Source organism: Triturus cristatus, chromosome 5_2 (assembly GCF_964204655.1).
Source record: "Triturus cristatus chromosome 5_2, aTriCri1.1, whole genome shotgun sequence".
Taxonomy (NCBI): domain Eukaryota; kingdom Metazoa; phylum Chordata; class Amphibia; order Caudata; family Salamandridae; genus Triturus; species Triturus cristatus.
In genome coordinates, this window is record NC_140588.1 from 1,017,845,770 (window position 1) to 1,017,861,585 (window position 15,816).

Genomic DNA, 15,816 nt, shown 5'->3' on the forward strand with positions numbered 1-15,816 from the left:
GCGTGCTAAAGGCACTGTCTGATTAAAACATAATTTTATAAGATGCTTCCCTTTGCATCAATCTGCACTTCAAATATACATTTATGTATTTATCTGTTTATTTATGTAAGACAAAACCTGTCTCTCGGCACTCTCAATATTCATATCTCTATTCATAAGCAATATGCCAATCAGAGGTCCTATCTAGATCTACTTTGACAGCTCACAGGAAACATCAGTCTACAGAATTATTCTTAGGTGTTCTGGTTAATGTTTTGTGACAATGCTTCACTCTGTTAATAGTAGACTATTTAATTTTTGGGTACAGAACATACATCTATTAATCACATTTGAGCTGTATTATCACAAATAACATATGAAGGTCCAATTCTTGTAACCTTTTTGGTGGCAAAAGATGATGGCAGTTTGTTGGAAATACTCCACTCCCACACCGGAAAGGATGGTGGTAACGGGGTCTCTCCAGACATACACAGTGGTAGCTTGGCTCGAGTGGTCAGGAATCAGGCACCGTGCTAAGCATACGTCATACCCATACAATAACCATGCGTGCATCCGTTCCAAAAACGACTCTACACCGTAAAAATTATGAAAATATCTCTGTTTATCTTCTTTTTCTCTTAGTTACTGATTAAATAAATAATAACACATTCACAATATACAAGGCTTTCTAAATAGTGCAGGTCAAATAAATACTGTCTTAATGATTCACTAGATAGGGGTGATCATAAATAATAAAGGCATAAATATAAGTGCATTACATACAGGCAATTAAATATTCTGAGGCAATAAATACTGCAAACCAATAAATATTGTGCGACAATAAATACTGTGGAACAATAAATACAGTAAAGCAATAAATAGGTTAAATACAATAAATACAGTGCTCTCAATAAATAATTAAAAGCTGACAGTGACACTTCTAGAATCAGATCACATTTAGATTTCTATGGGCTGATTTGGCCCAGGCACAGCTTGTAGTTATGTGGATGACTTGAGGGTGTCTACTCCCTGGCTTGGACAAGGCGGAGGCCTAAACTGAGGTAGATCAAGGGGGGAATACTAGAGACCTGGCTCTCTCACTCTACACAACCCCTCTGAATTAGTCTCAGCTCACCCCTGGCACAGTCAAGCTGGGTCCAGCACCTCTCTAACCCCTAGAGTAGTCTCTCAGGATTCCACAGGGCCTTAGGCGCCCTCTATTCCACTTACTGCCCTTTTTCTGAAGCTCCGACGCCGCTGGAGTCGTGTCGACGCCGTGAGGCGGTTCCGGTTCGATGTCGGCGGCCTCAGCGCAATGTCAGTTCTTGACGACGCCGGTAGGCGGTTCCGGATCGATGTCGGCGGCCTCGGCTCGATCTCGACCTCCGATTCGATGGCGTCGGGCAGTCTTGGCTCGATGTCGACTTCGGGCGGCTCCGGTCCGATGGCGACCTCAGTTTCGATGACGTCGGCCGGCCTTGGCTCGATGTCGACTTCCGGCGGCTCCGGAGTGCGATCCTCACTCCCGACCTCCGGTGCTCCTCTTCTCGGGTTCCGGCGACTCCGGAGTGCGACCTCACTCCCGACCTCCGGTGCTCCTCTCCTCAGGTTCCGGCGACTCCGGAGTGCGACCTCACTCCCGACCTCCGGCACGCTTCACCTCGGTCTCCGGCGACTCCGGAGGGCGGACTTCACTCCCCCGTCGACGCCGCTCACTCGACCTCGGGTGACTTCCTCCTCGACCTCTGGTACTCTCTACGACCTCCGTCGGCGCCCTCTCTCGACCTCTGGCGGCTCCGGGTACGACGTCTGCTTTTCCAGTCAGCGCCGCTTCTCCACCTCGGGCTCCAGGTCTCCAGGCTACTCGACGTCGGACTCCAGGGAAACCAGTATCCAGGTCAGGATCTTGCTGTTCTTGGATTCTAAGGCCTGTTCCTGCTGTCCAGGTCCTTAAGATGGTTTTTCTTGCTCCTTCCCACACAGAGCTCCAGGCTGGGCTCAGTCAGTAGGGACTAGTATCAAGGGTGGGTTTATGGACCCCACTCCAGGCACAAGTTTCCACCCCTGCTGCCTCACTCCTTCCTCCTTCAGGTTTCTGCTGCTCTCTCTTCACCAGTCAGGTGCCAACTGCCAGCTCCAACTGCCAACTCTCTGTCTTAGCTTCCCAACATTCTAAACCGCCTCCAACTGTCACAGGGTTCTGGAATGTTCTGGAAGGTGCTAGTAGGTTCCAGTGGGTGCTGGTGATGTCACAGGTGGCCACCATTTTGTGCTCCAGGCCCTCAGACAGAAGTTCCAGGGGTAGATAAAATGGCTCCCTGAATCTGCAGCAACACTAAAAAATCTGGTGGTTCCCAAAAAGGAAAAATACCAACAGGGTTTGAGGCAAAAGTGGGACAAAATAAATAATGATGAGGAGGGACCACCCAAAGGGCTGACAGGTCTAACACGCGTCCCCCCCAGCTGAAAGTGGGGAGAGCTACCCAACCCCTTGGGAGTTCTCATCACTAAGGCGGAAATACCTTGAGAGACCGTCTGCATTGGCGTGGTCCACTCCAGGCCGATGTTCCACCTGAAAGTCCATTCCCTGTAGGGAAATAGACCACCTCAACAACTTGGGATTCTCCCCCTTCATCTGCATCAGCCAACGAAGGGGTCTGTGGTCGGTCTGAACCAGGAAGTGCGAGCCAAACAGGTATGGCCGCAACTTCTTCAGAGCCCATACCACTGCAAAGGCTTCACGCTCTATTGCACTCCACTTCTGTTCCCTGGGAAGTAGTCTCCGGGATAGGAAGACCACGGGTTGATCCAGACCCTCTTCATTGAGTTGCGATAACACTGCCCCAATGCCATGTTCTGATGCATCCGTCTGGACAATGAACTCCTTGGAAAAGTCTGGGGCCCTTAAGACCGGGGCCTCGCACATGGCTTTCTTCAATCTCACAAAGGCCTGCTGACAAGCCTCCGTCCAGACTACCCGTCGAGGTTGTTTCTTGGACGTGTGCTCCGTGAGGGGGGCTACGATGGTACCGTACCCTTTCACGAAGCGGCGGTAGTATCCCGTGAGGCCCAGAAAAGCTCGGACCTCAGTCTGTGTCTTGGGGGGTTCCCAGGCCATGATGGCCTCGATCTTCGCCTGGAGGGGTTGCACCGCTCCCCTACCCACCAAGTGTCCAAGGTACACTACCGACCCCTGCCCGATCTGGCACTTGCTGGCCTTGATCGTTAACCCAGCTTGTCTCAGGGCCTGGAGAACAGCTTGCAGGTGACGCAAGTGATCCTCCCAGCTGTTACTGAAGACGGCTATGTCATCCAGATAAGCAGCAGAGAAACTCTCCATTCCGGTGAGGATCTGGTTTACCAGGCGCTGAAACGTGGCAGGTGCGTTCTTGAGCCCAAAGGGCATCACACTGAACTGGTAGTGGCCATTGGGCGTGGAGAAGGCTGACCTTTCCCTTGCTCCATCAGTCAAAGAGATCTGCCAGTACCCAGAAGTAAGGTCAAAGGTACTTAGATATTTGGCAGCTCCCAGCCGGTCAATCAATTCATCCGCCCTAGGGATCGGATGAGCATCAGTTTTGGTCACTGAATTCAGTTCCCGGTAGTCCACACAGAACCTCAGTTCCGGTTGGCCACCCGGTGGTGCAGCTTTCGGTACTAGTACCACCGGACTGGACCAGGGGCTGCTAGAAGGTTCGATCACTCCTAGCTCCAGCATCTTAGTGACTTCACTGTTAATGCTGGCCTTCACCTTGTCTGACATCCGGTAGATCTTGGACTTCACAGGTGGGCTGTCTCCTGTGTCCACGTCATGGACGCACAGGTGAGTCCTACCCGGGACAAGGGAGAACAACGAAGAGTACTGCCCCAGGACCTGGCGGCAGTCCTCCTGCTGTTCAGGAGTTAGAGATGGGGAGAGAATCACTCCCTCCACCGACCCATCCTTCTCTTGAGACGCAAACAAATCTGGGAGAGGCTCGCTTTCCGCGTCCTCTGCTCCGTCAGTCACCATCATCAAGATGACTTCGGGCCTCTCGTGGTGGGGTTTGAGGCGGTTGGCGTGCAGCACCCATAGGGGCTGACGAGGGGTCTTCAGGTCCACCAAGTAGGTAGCCTTACCCTTCTTCTCCAACACCTCAAAGGGTCCTGACCAGCGATCCTGGAGGGCACTAAGCTCTCCTGGTTCGATCACCCACACCTTCTGGCCAGGCTCCAACTCCACCGGGTGAGCATTGTGGTCATACCACGCCTTCATCACTGCTTGGCTGGCTTCCAAGTTGTCAGAAGCTTGCTTCCACAACTTAGCCATTTGGCTCCGGAAGGCCAGCATGTAGCTCACCACGTCCTGGGGAAGCTTTCTGGGAGTTCTTTCCCATCCGTCTCTCACCAGGTTGAGAGGTCCACGTACAGGGTGCCCATACAGAAGCTCGAAGGGGCTGAAGCCCACTCCCTTCTGTGGCACTTCCCTGTAAGAAAAGAGTAGACAGGGTAGGAGGACGTCCCATTTCCTCCGCAGGCTTTCAGGCAGACTTCTGATCATGCCTTTCAAGGTTTTGTTAAACCTCTCCACCAGACCATTGGTCTGGGGGTGGTAAGGAGTTGTGAACCGGTAGGTCACTCCACACTCCTTCCACATCGCCCGCATGTACGCTGACATGAAGTTGGTCCCCCTGTCGGACACAACTTCCTTGGGAAAACCCACTCGGGTAAAGATTCCCATCAGGGCCCTAGCCACAACAGGTGCTGTTATGGTCCTCAGAGGTATTGCCTCTGGGTACCGTGTGGCATGATCCACCAGAACCAGGATAAACCTGTGACCAGCTGTAGTAGGTGGATCTAACGGACCCACAATGTCGATGCCCACCCTTTCAAAGGGGGTGCTAACGACAGGAAGTGGTTCCAGGGGAGCTTTCAGCTTCACCCCTGTTTTCCCACTGGCTTGGCAAGACACACATGTCCGGCAGTAGGTATCGGACGACACTGTCATTTGAGGCCAATAAAAGTGTGGGACAAGACGGGCGAAGGTCTTGTCTTGCCCCAAGTGTCCTGCCAATGGGATCTCGTGAGCCAACTCCAGAAGGAAGGCTCGATAACGTTGAGGGACTACCAAGGCTCGTGACGATCCGTGTAGGGGTGCCTTGGGTTCACTGTAGAGGAGGCCATCCTCCCAGTAAACACTGTAGTTCTCTTCAACGTTCCCTGCTGCCTGGGCTTCGGCCTGACGCCTCAGCCCCTCAAGGGTAGGGCACTCCCTCTGGCCCTGGCAGAATTCCTCCCTGGACGGGCCTCCCTCCACGTGCCACTCGGCCGGGATGGGTAGGTCCCCCAGTTTGGTAACATCCCCCACCGCAGACTCCTGGTCCACCACCTCCGGTGGCCTATCCGTCCTACGGGGTGTGGACGCCGAGGCAGGCTCCTCCTGTCCTCGGTTCTTCCCTTGACTGGCAGCTGGCTGGGCCTTTGTTCCAGGCTCCAGCCGAAACGAACTCCCTCTCCGGGTAGTCGCGGACCTTGTGCTCACACAGGCCCAGTCAGGTGTACCCAGCATCTCAGTGTGAGTCCGGTATTCCACCTCCTTCCAAGCGTTGTGCTCCATGTCATTCCCCAGTAGACAATCGACTGGCACGGCAGGGCTTACGGCAACTCGAAGTGAACCTGCAACCCCCCCCCATTCAAAGGGAACCTCGGCCACTGGATAGTGGCCTGTTCTGCCGTCAGCCATCGCGGCTGGGTGGAGTACATCGGGAATTACCTGCTCTGGAGACACCAGTTGGCTACGCACCATAGTCATACTGGCTCCTGTGTCTCTCAGAGCCTCCCCTCTTTGGCCGTTGATGGTGACCCACTGCCCATACTTTGCGGTATTTGCGGGCACCTGGATCTTAGGAACCATCTCCCGTTCTCCCAGGGACACTAAAGTGACACCCGCCCACTCCCTTCCCTTAATTAAAGGCATCTCCTCCCCGAGCACTACACTAGCTACACCGGGGGTCTTTCCTCCAATGGGAGGGGGTGGTCGTTTCAGGCACTTCGGATCTCCTTTATAGTGTCCAACGCCACCGCACTCGTAGCAATGGACAACCCTTGGCTGCTGACTCTGGCCAGGATTAGGGTTTCTGGGTGGGTTAGCCCTAGGGGTGAATCCTGTTCCCTTTCCTTGGAAATTATTTTGGGGGCCTTTGGAGAACTCCTTTTTCTTTTTCCCTCCCTCTTTCTTCTGGGGGGCGCCCTGTCCGGCCTTTTGAGTATCCCCTCCAGTCCCCCTTGTGGACACCCGGGTACTAGCCCAAATGTCCGCCTCCTCAGCAAGCTTCCGGGGACTGGTCAGCTTGCTATCCACCAGGTGTTGACGCAGTTCAGGGAAACATTTCTCGAGCAGGTGTTCCTTCAGTACTAGATCAAACAACCCCTCGTAGTTCCTCACTTCACTGCCCTGAATCCAACCCTCTAGTGCCTTCTTTGCATAGTCCAGGAAGTCCACCCAATTCTGTGTGCCCAGTTTGTGACTACCCCTGAACTTCTGTCTGTACTTTTCGGGTGTTAGTCCAAACTTTCTTATGAGCGCCAGTTTCATGGTGGGGTAGTGGGTCTGCTCATCCTCCTCGAGGGCCAATAATGCATCCCTACCAGCTGGAGGCATGTACTTGTACAATCCCCCTCCCCAGTACTTCTCTGGAATCCCATGGGCCCTTAACGAGACCTCATAGGCTGCTAGCCACTTGGCGATATCGTCACCCACCCCATAGATAGCTACTATGTCCTTTGGCAGGTAGGGTTTGGGTTCCCTGGTGTACTCTCGTTCTTCGCTGCCACCGTTAGGTACAGGGTGTGCCCCGATTCTCAGGATCTGAAGATCTATCTCTTTCAGCCTTATCTCATGAGCCATCCTCTGTTCCTCCTTCTCCTTCTCCAGCCTTGCTAAGTCCCATGTGAGCTGTCTTTTCTCCCTCCGGTCTGTTAACTCCACTTCAGACAAGCCACCGCTAGAGGCACTGCTGCCCTTCCTGGAAAGTGTCCTGGGCCCCGCTGACAGGTTCCCCACCTCAGGTTGGTACAAACCAGCTCCCTCACTGTCGGGCTCTCTATCCCTGTCCTCCTCCTCAGCCTTGCTTTCACGGCGTGCCTCCCCCCAAGCCCTTAAGCTGGTTTGGAGTGCACCCTTCTTTGCTCCTGGGGGACAATACACCCCCTCCCGCTGACAAAACTCCCTGAGTTGGGCCACAGTGTATGTTTCTAAATTCTCCAGTACAAACTCCATCTTGCCCACTCAGGTCAGAGGACAGTTACTTGCAGTAACTATGCAGGGGGGTACCTTATATAATACCTCCTCCCACCACCAGAGTAAATTTGGAAAAAACAAAAACTCACAATTAGGAAGGCCGCTTTGAGAAAACTCCTGGTGTAGGCCTATGGACTACCCACAGTTATTGTTGAGTATACGTAGGCACAGCTCTATCCCACCGCTGAACACCAATTATGTTGGAAATACTCCACTCCCACACCGGAAAGGATGGTGGTAACGGGGTCTCTCCAGACATACACAGTGGTAGCTTGGCTCGAGTGGTCAGGAATCAGGCACCGTGCTAAGCATACGTCATACCCATACAATAACCATGCGTGCATCCGTTCCAAAAACGACTCTACACCGTAAAAATTATGAAAATATCTCTGTTTATCTTCTTTTTCTCTTAGTTACTGATTAAATAAATAATAACACATTCACAATATACAAGGCTTTCTAAATAGTGCAGGTCAAATAAATACTGTCTTAATGATTCACTAGATAGGGGTGATCATAAATAATAAAGGCATAAATATAAGTGCATTACATACAGGCAATTAAATATTCTGAGGCAATAAATACTGCAAACCAATAAATATTGTGCGACAATAAATACTGTGGAACAATAAATACAGTGAAGCAATAAATAGGTTAAATACAATAAATACAGTGCTCTCAATAAATAATTAAAAGCTGACAGTGACACTTCTAGAATCAGATCACATTTAGATTTCTATGGGCTGATTTGGCCCAGGCACAGCTTGTAGTTATGTGGATGACTTGAGGGTGTCTACTCCCTGGCTTGGACAAGGCGGAGGCCTAAACTGAGGTAGATCAAGGGGGGAATACTAGAGACCTGGCTCTCTCACTCTACACAACCCCTCTGAATTAGTCTCAGCTCACCCCTGGCACAGTCAAGCTGGTTCCAGCACCTCTCTAACCCCCAGAGTAGTCTCTCAGGATTCCACAGGGCCTTAGGCGCCCTCTATTCCACTTACTGCCCTTTTTCTGAAGCTCCGACGCCGCTGGAGTCGTGTCGACGCCGTGAGGCGGTTCCGTTTCGATGTCGGCGGCCTCGGCGCAATGTCAGTTCTTGACGACGCCGGTAGGCGGTTCCGGATCGATGTCGGGGGCCTCGGCTCGATCTCGACCTCCGATTCGATGGCGTCGGGCAGTCTTGGCTCGATGTCGACTTCGGGCGGCTCCGGTCCGATGGCGACCTCAGTTTCGATGACGTCGGCCGGCCTTGGCTCGATGTCGACTTCCGGCGGCTCCGGAGTGCGATCCTCACTCCCGACCTCCGGTGCTCCTCTTCTCGGGTTCCGGCGACTCCGGAGTGCGACCTCACTCCCGACCTCCGGTGCTCCTCTCCTCAGGTTCCGGCGACTCCGGAGTGCGACCTCACTCCCGACCTCCGGCACGCTTCACCTCGGTCTCCGGCGACTCCGGAGGGCGGACTTCACTCCCCCGTCGACGCCGCTCACTCGACCTCGGGTGACTTCCTCCTCGACCTCTGGTACTCTCTACGACCTCCGTCGGCGCCCTCTCTCGACCTCTGGCGGCTCCGGGTACGACGTCTGCTTTTCCAGTCAGCGCCGCTTCTCCACCTCGGGCTCCAGGTCTCCAGGCTACTCGACGTCGGACTCCAGGGAAACCAGTATCCAGGTCAGGATCTTGCTGTTCTTGGATTCTAAGGCCTGTTCCTGCTGTCCAGGTCCTTAAGATGGTTTTTCTTGCTCCTTCCCACACAGGGCTCCAGGCTGGGCTCAGTCAGTAGGGACTAGTATCAAGGGTGGGTTTATGGACCCCACTCCAGGCACAAGTTTCCACCCCTGCTGCCTCACTCCTTCCTCCTTCAGGTTTCTGCTGCTCTCTCTTCACCAGTCAGGTGCCAACTGCCAGCTCCAACTGCCAACTCTCTGTCTTAGCTTCCCAACATTCTAAACCGCCTCCAACTGTCACAGGGTTCTGGAATGTTCTGGAAGGTGCTAGTAGGTTCCAGTGGGTGCTGGTGATGTCACAGGTGGCCACCATTTTGTGCTCCAGGCCCTCAGACAGAAGTTCCAGGGGTAGATAAAATGGCTCCCTGAATCTGCAGCAACACTAAAAAATCTGGTGGTTCCCAAAAAGGAAAAATACCAACAGGGTTTGAGGCAAAAGTGGGACAAAATAAATAATGATGAGGAGGGACCACCCAAAGGGCTGACAGGTCTAACACAGTTGACAAGTGTTTTGTTACAAATGTAACTTCTTCAAGGCTGCAAATGATGTTGACATGTATGTAAATATCATAAAAACTATTTACGAATGTGTATAGATTGTCCAAACAACAATATCTTGTTCAAGCAAGACTTCAAAGCTAAGGTATGTGAAGGTGTGCCAGACGTAGACCCAAAGCATGACTGAAGGAAATATAAAGTGCTACTAACACCGTCAAACAAACAAAAGTGAAACATCACAAGATAGAGCACACCCTTTTGTGAATGCAGACAAGCCAAGCTAGCCAATTGGAAACCAAGTGCAACAGTAGTCTCATCAATTAAAAATGTCAAAGAACAGACTGGTTCAATAACTTAGAGAATAAGAACATGCAGAACGGAATGGAGCAGATTATAGGTAAGTAATAAGAAACAAATAGGTAGTAAGATATCCGTCTGGGTATAGACTAAGTGGCCAGATCGATAAATTGGGATGTCCAATCGTTAGGAAAAAAGTCTACCTTAAAAGATTTAGAGGAGTAGATTCACAAAGTCACGTGGTCAGCCCAAAACTTAAGACTATTTAGGATTCTCATTGGAATTCAGAAGACTCTGAAAAAAGAAGCATAAGGGTAAATATACACATACAAGTGATCATAAAATTAGATACAAAAGCCACTAATCAAACTACTTAAAAAGACAGAATTCATGTAATATAGGCATCTTATTATCAGTAATACCGGCACTGTGAAAACTGCAAGGGGATTCCACTTCAGGAGGACTGGGTCCTAGAAGAGGCGTGTTCAGCATCCAATTGGTTGCAGTAATTTCTTATCACAAGTGTGGGAGATATAATAATCCTATATAAGCAGATTAGTAAGGATTTATATAGTATAGCAAATCCTGCTATATCTTATTTAAAGTCTAATCAAGGGATTGACTTGCATGAAAATGTATATGCTGGAGTACCGTCTTAGTTTCAAACAGGAACACTGTAGCATTCTAAAATTAAGGTTTGTGATAAAAACCTCCAACAAACATAAAGAAATCGCACAATGAGCCCAAAGATCTTTCAGTCACCGGAGATAACTGTATATGCATGGCCAATACGTACACCTGAACTCACAAGGAAGAGCTTAACACTAAGTCTGTTTTTTAATGAACAATAAACACTCTATGTTATGCCTCTGTGGAAAGAGGAATGAGAGGCAAGACGTTCATCTTAACCATTTTCTGACAAACAGGCACCCACCATTCAGCACCACAATACTGCCAAATATTGAAAATTCTGACAGATCTTACTTTGTGCAGAATATTAGTAAATATGGGCTATAATATGCCCCTGTAAGAAGAAGAATGAGAAATAGGTATTTCTACTGAGTCCTACTTAAATTGGATACCAAACATGTTTGTATACTTATAAAGTGCTCTTCTATCTTTCATGTTTGGTGGGGCAGTTTCTAAAACGAGGGCTGTAGTGCGCCCCTGCAGACAAAAACAATAGATAGGCAGACATAAGTAGAGGACCACTACAATATTCTGTCCTTTGTCAGCCTCAAGCATAAAGGCTAATGTCCTTATTCCACCCAAAAGGCAGCGTTAAAAAACTCCCTCTAGTCATACGTTAACTAACCTGATTCTATCGGTCAAAACGACGCGCTGGTCAATCCACCTCCGGTCTGGGTAAAGGGTAAGGACACAGGGGCAGATTTACAAGCCCCTTGTGCCACTTTTATGTCATTTTTCCCATGTTAAAAATGGCTCAAAAGTGGCGCATGGGGCTTGTAAATCTGCCCCACAATGTCAAAGCCGATTTAAATATCCTCCACCCTCTCATTAGAAAAGGGGAGGCGGGATTGTGACCGGATTGATTCTGACCCCGGAAGAGGAAACTGTCGGTACGCAACGTAAGAAGTAAATATAGAAAAGGGACTCCAAGTAGTTTGACAAGCAAGTCAGCAGCCATATTGTAATGGGTTCCAACTCTAAACCAATTTGAAAAATAATTGTTTCACAGATTTGTTGGAAAACATTTTCTTTCGATTCTAAACCTATCCTAATTTTAAAAAAAACACTTTGAAGAGTTGTGAATATACAGTATGTGTGGCGACATCTGACAAAAAGTTTAGAAAAGAAGGGACAAAATAAGAAACTCCAAGTTGTTGGAAGTTTTTGGTGCATAGATTAAAAGCCTTATGTGTGGAGTTTCAACTTGAGAAAATAACATACATGTTTGGAGTAAGTTTGAAATCCAAACTTCTTCCTTCTTCCATGAAATCAATAAGAGCTCAGTGAACATACTCATCACCGTGTGACAAGTGAATGGTGACCGCTAAAGGTAGAGAGACAGATATCATTCCATGAAAAAACATTTGTCTATTGTGACATTCAAAATGGATTATTTCGTTCTTAGGAGCCACAAACTATTACCAGAACAATTTAAACACTTGTGTGTTAGCATTTGACATAATTTCCAAATTTTGCCTAGAGAAAAAGCTTTAAAAAGAAGTCTTATTTGTCTCCGTAAATCTGACACCCAAATATTCTTCATGAACAATACATACATTGTGCCAGATTTCAAGAGCAGGGTAATGATACAATGATAAAACACTTTGCGAGAACAATAAACAGTGGCAAAGTAATATATTAAATTGTCCGTGATGTTATTCAGTAAGAAATACATGTAATTCCTTGTCAATGTTTAAACCTTCTTCCACAGCACGGAATCTCAAAATTCATTGAGTCTCTTCTCTCCTAAGTGCTAGTGTTCGATTCCCACCCCTTGGATCACAGCGTACTTGCATAATACCATGGAAGCTTAAACTGGTCATTGACATATTAGGATGAGTAGTATTAAAATGAACCGCTAAAGGATAGCTCGTATTGTTGTTATGGATTGCCCTCATGTGCTCCTGGATCCTTTCTTTCAAAGGCCGAATAGTACTTCCAACGTAGATTAATCTACATTGGCATTAAATACAATATACAACAAACTTGGAGTTGCAATTTATGAATTGTTGGACGTGATACGTGGTAGTTGTATTGTACCTAAATTCCATAGTTTTGTCACACGCAAATGGACACACATTGCACTGAGTGCACCTATAGAAACCTTCAGGCTTATCCGGTAACCAAGTAGTACCTAATATTCTGGAAGGTAGGTAACTCAAACATAAGATGTCTGTCAGGGTCTTCCCTCTCCTGTGTATCACCTTGGGTTTTTTTGAGATATGTTTTTCCAGTGACCTGGCCAAGGTGAGAAGGTGCCAGTGTTTAGAAAGGATATTGTAGATAGCATGACTTTGAGTGTTGTATCCTGTAATAAAGGTTAGCTTTTCACCCTTTTTTTTCTTATTGGCCCTTCTCTTATTCCCCAATAAGGTCTTTCTAGAATTATTCAGAATTATTTTCTTAGATTGGTCAAGAACCAAAGGAGAGTAACCCCTACATCTGAAACGTGCTTGTAGTGTATCTAATTCATCAAGGAAGACAGAGTCCTCACTACAGTTTCTCCTGATTCTAGTAATTTCTCCTAAAATTGATTTGGGTGGTAGGGTGAGCAATAGACGCATGTAAAATTGCATTACATTCTGTAGGTTTTCTGTATAGTCGGGGCATGATTCTATTGTCCTTGGTGTATATCACCACATCTAAGAAGTCTATCTCTGACCTGTTGAAATTGTGAGTGAATTTCAAGTTGAAACTATTGTCATTGAGATATTCTGTCAGTTTAACAAATTCTGTTTCGTTGCCTGCCCAAATGACAAAAATGTCATCTATATAACGACCCCAATACACTATGTGTCCTTTTAGCTGTAACGGACCAGAAGACCATTTTTGCTCAAATCTGCCCATGTTCAGATTGGCATAGGACGGCGAGAACTTTGAGCTCATCGCAACACCCATTGCTTGTCTGAACCATGTTCCCTGATGTAGGAAGACATTATTTTCCAAAACTAAGCGTGTCAAATCCAAAATCATTTCTGTATGTTCTGGTAGAGTGGCATCCCTCTGAGAGAGTGTGTCCCAAAAGGCATGTAGTCCTTTTTCTAAAGGTATGCTGGTATATAGGGAGCAAACATCTAATGTTGGAAACAAAAGTTCCCTAGTCCATTCAATATCCTCCAATTTATTTAGGAGAACACCTGTATCTCTAAGATACGACGGGAGGTTTTGCACCAGTGGCTGTAAGAAAACGTCAATGTACTCTGATAAGTGTCCTGTGGGTGACCCAATGGCAGAGTCAATGGGTCTACCCGGTGGAAAAGGACCCGGTTTATGTATTTTCAGCAGTACATATAAACAAGGCGCACTTGGTAATGGAGTGAAAAGGTATCTATACTCCATATCCGAAATGAGAACTTGTTGTTTCCAAAATGTTAACCTGAGCTCAATGTGTTTAGTGACTTCGTTCAATGGATTAGCTAAAAGTTTGATATGAGCTAAGTCATCCGCAAGTTGTCTCTCTATTTCCTGTATATATTCATCACCTTGCATAACCACTATATTTCCTCCCTTATCTGCCACTTTGATTACGATATCAGTATTGCCTGCCAATGCCTTCAGAGCAAGGTTTTCCTTCCTAGTTAGATTGTATGCATGTCTATTGCGTGTGTTGGCTAGTTTATCCTGTAATAGATAGAGATCGTTAGCAACTGCTCTGTGAAAGAAGTCTGCCAGATTATCTGTAGGTAAAACAGGGACAAATGAATACTTTTGTTTTAGGCCACTATCTGTATTAAGGTTAGTCATGATATCTAAGTCGGTTAGTATATCTAAGACCGATGGCGGAGTTCCCGTACAGTCATCAAGAGACAGAAGTAAATGTAGATCTTGTATTTCACTTATAGTTTTATTGCATGGTGGTACAGAAGTATCAATAGAGAAACCAGGCATTGGACTCTTCAAAAAAATTGTTTAGTTTTATGCGTTGAGTAAATTTAAACAGATCAATATGTATGTTGACAAAGATTGGTTGCACCATTGGACAAAAGTTACGGCCCTTAGTAAGTACATTTGTATCACATTGAGAGTGTCTGAGACTTGACAGATTGACAATATTCACATTATTTGAAGGAATCACACATGATGACCGGAGTTGGATTGACCAGCGCGTCGTTTTGACCGATAGAATCAGGTTAGTTAATGTATGACTAGAAGGAGTTTTTCAACGCTGGCTTTTGGATGGATTAAGAACTTTAGTCCTTACGCTTGAGGCTGACAAAAGACAGCATATTGTAGTGGTCCTCTACTTATGTCTGCCTATCTATTGTTTTTGTCTGCAGGGGCGCACTACAGCTCTCGTTTCACAAACTGCCCCACCAAAAAAGAAAGTTAAAAGAGCACTTTATAAGTATACAAACACGTTTGGTATCCAATTTAAGTAGGACTCGGTAGAAATACCTATTTCTCATTCTTCTTCTTACTGTGGCAATTGCTGTTGCTGCTAAATCAATATAGCAATGTAACATCTGTGTATAACGTTTATATAAATATGCCTGATTTCCAAATAAAAAAGAAGAAAAAAAAAAGAATCCTAAATAGTCTTAAGTTTTGGGCTGACCAAATGACTTTTTGAATCTACACCTCTAAAATTTTTAAGGTAGACTTTTTCCTAATGATTGGACAGCCCAATTTATCGATCTGGCTACTTAGTCTATACCCAGAGGGGTATCTTAGTACTTATTTGTTTCTCATTACTTACTTTTAATCTGCTCCATTCCGTTCTGTATGTTCTTATTCTCTAAGTTATTGAACTAGTCTGTTTTTTGACATTTTTAATTGATGAGAATACTGTTGCACTTGGTTTCCAATTGGCTAGTTTGGCTTTTCTGCATTCACAAAAGGGTGTGCTCTATCTTATGGTGTTTCACTTTTGTTTGTTTGCCGTTGTTAATAGCACTTTATATTTCCTTCAGTCATGCTTAGGGTCTACATCTGGCACACTGTCACATAGCTTTTCTTTGAAGTCTTGCTTGAACAAGATATTGTAGTTTGTACAATGTATACACATTCATAAATTGTTTTTATGATATTTACATACATGTCAACATCATTTGCAGCGTTAAAGAAGTTACGTTTGTAACGAAACATGTGTTGGCTGCCAACATCTTTTGCCACCTAGAAGGTTACACGAATTGGACCTTCATGTATTATTTGTGATATACAGCTCAAATGTGATTAATAGATGTATGTTCTGTACCAAAAAATTAAATGGCCTACTATGTACAGATTGAAACATTGTCACAAAACATTAAACAGAACACTTCGGAATTATTCTCAAGACTGATGTTTCCTGTGAGTTGTCAAAGTAGATCTAAATAGGACCTCTGATTGGCATATTGCTTATGAATAAAG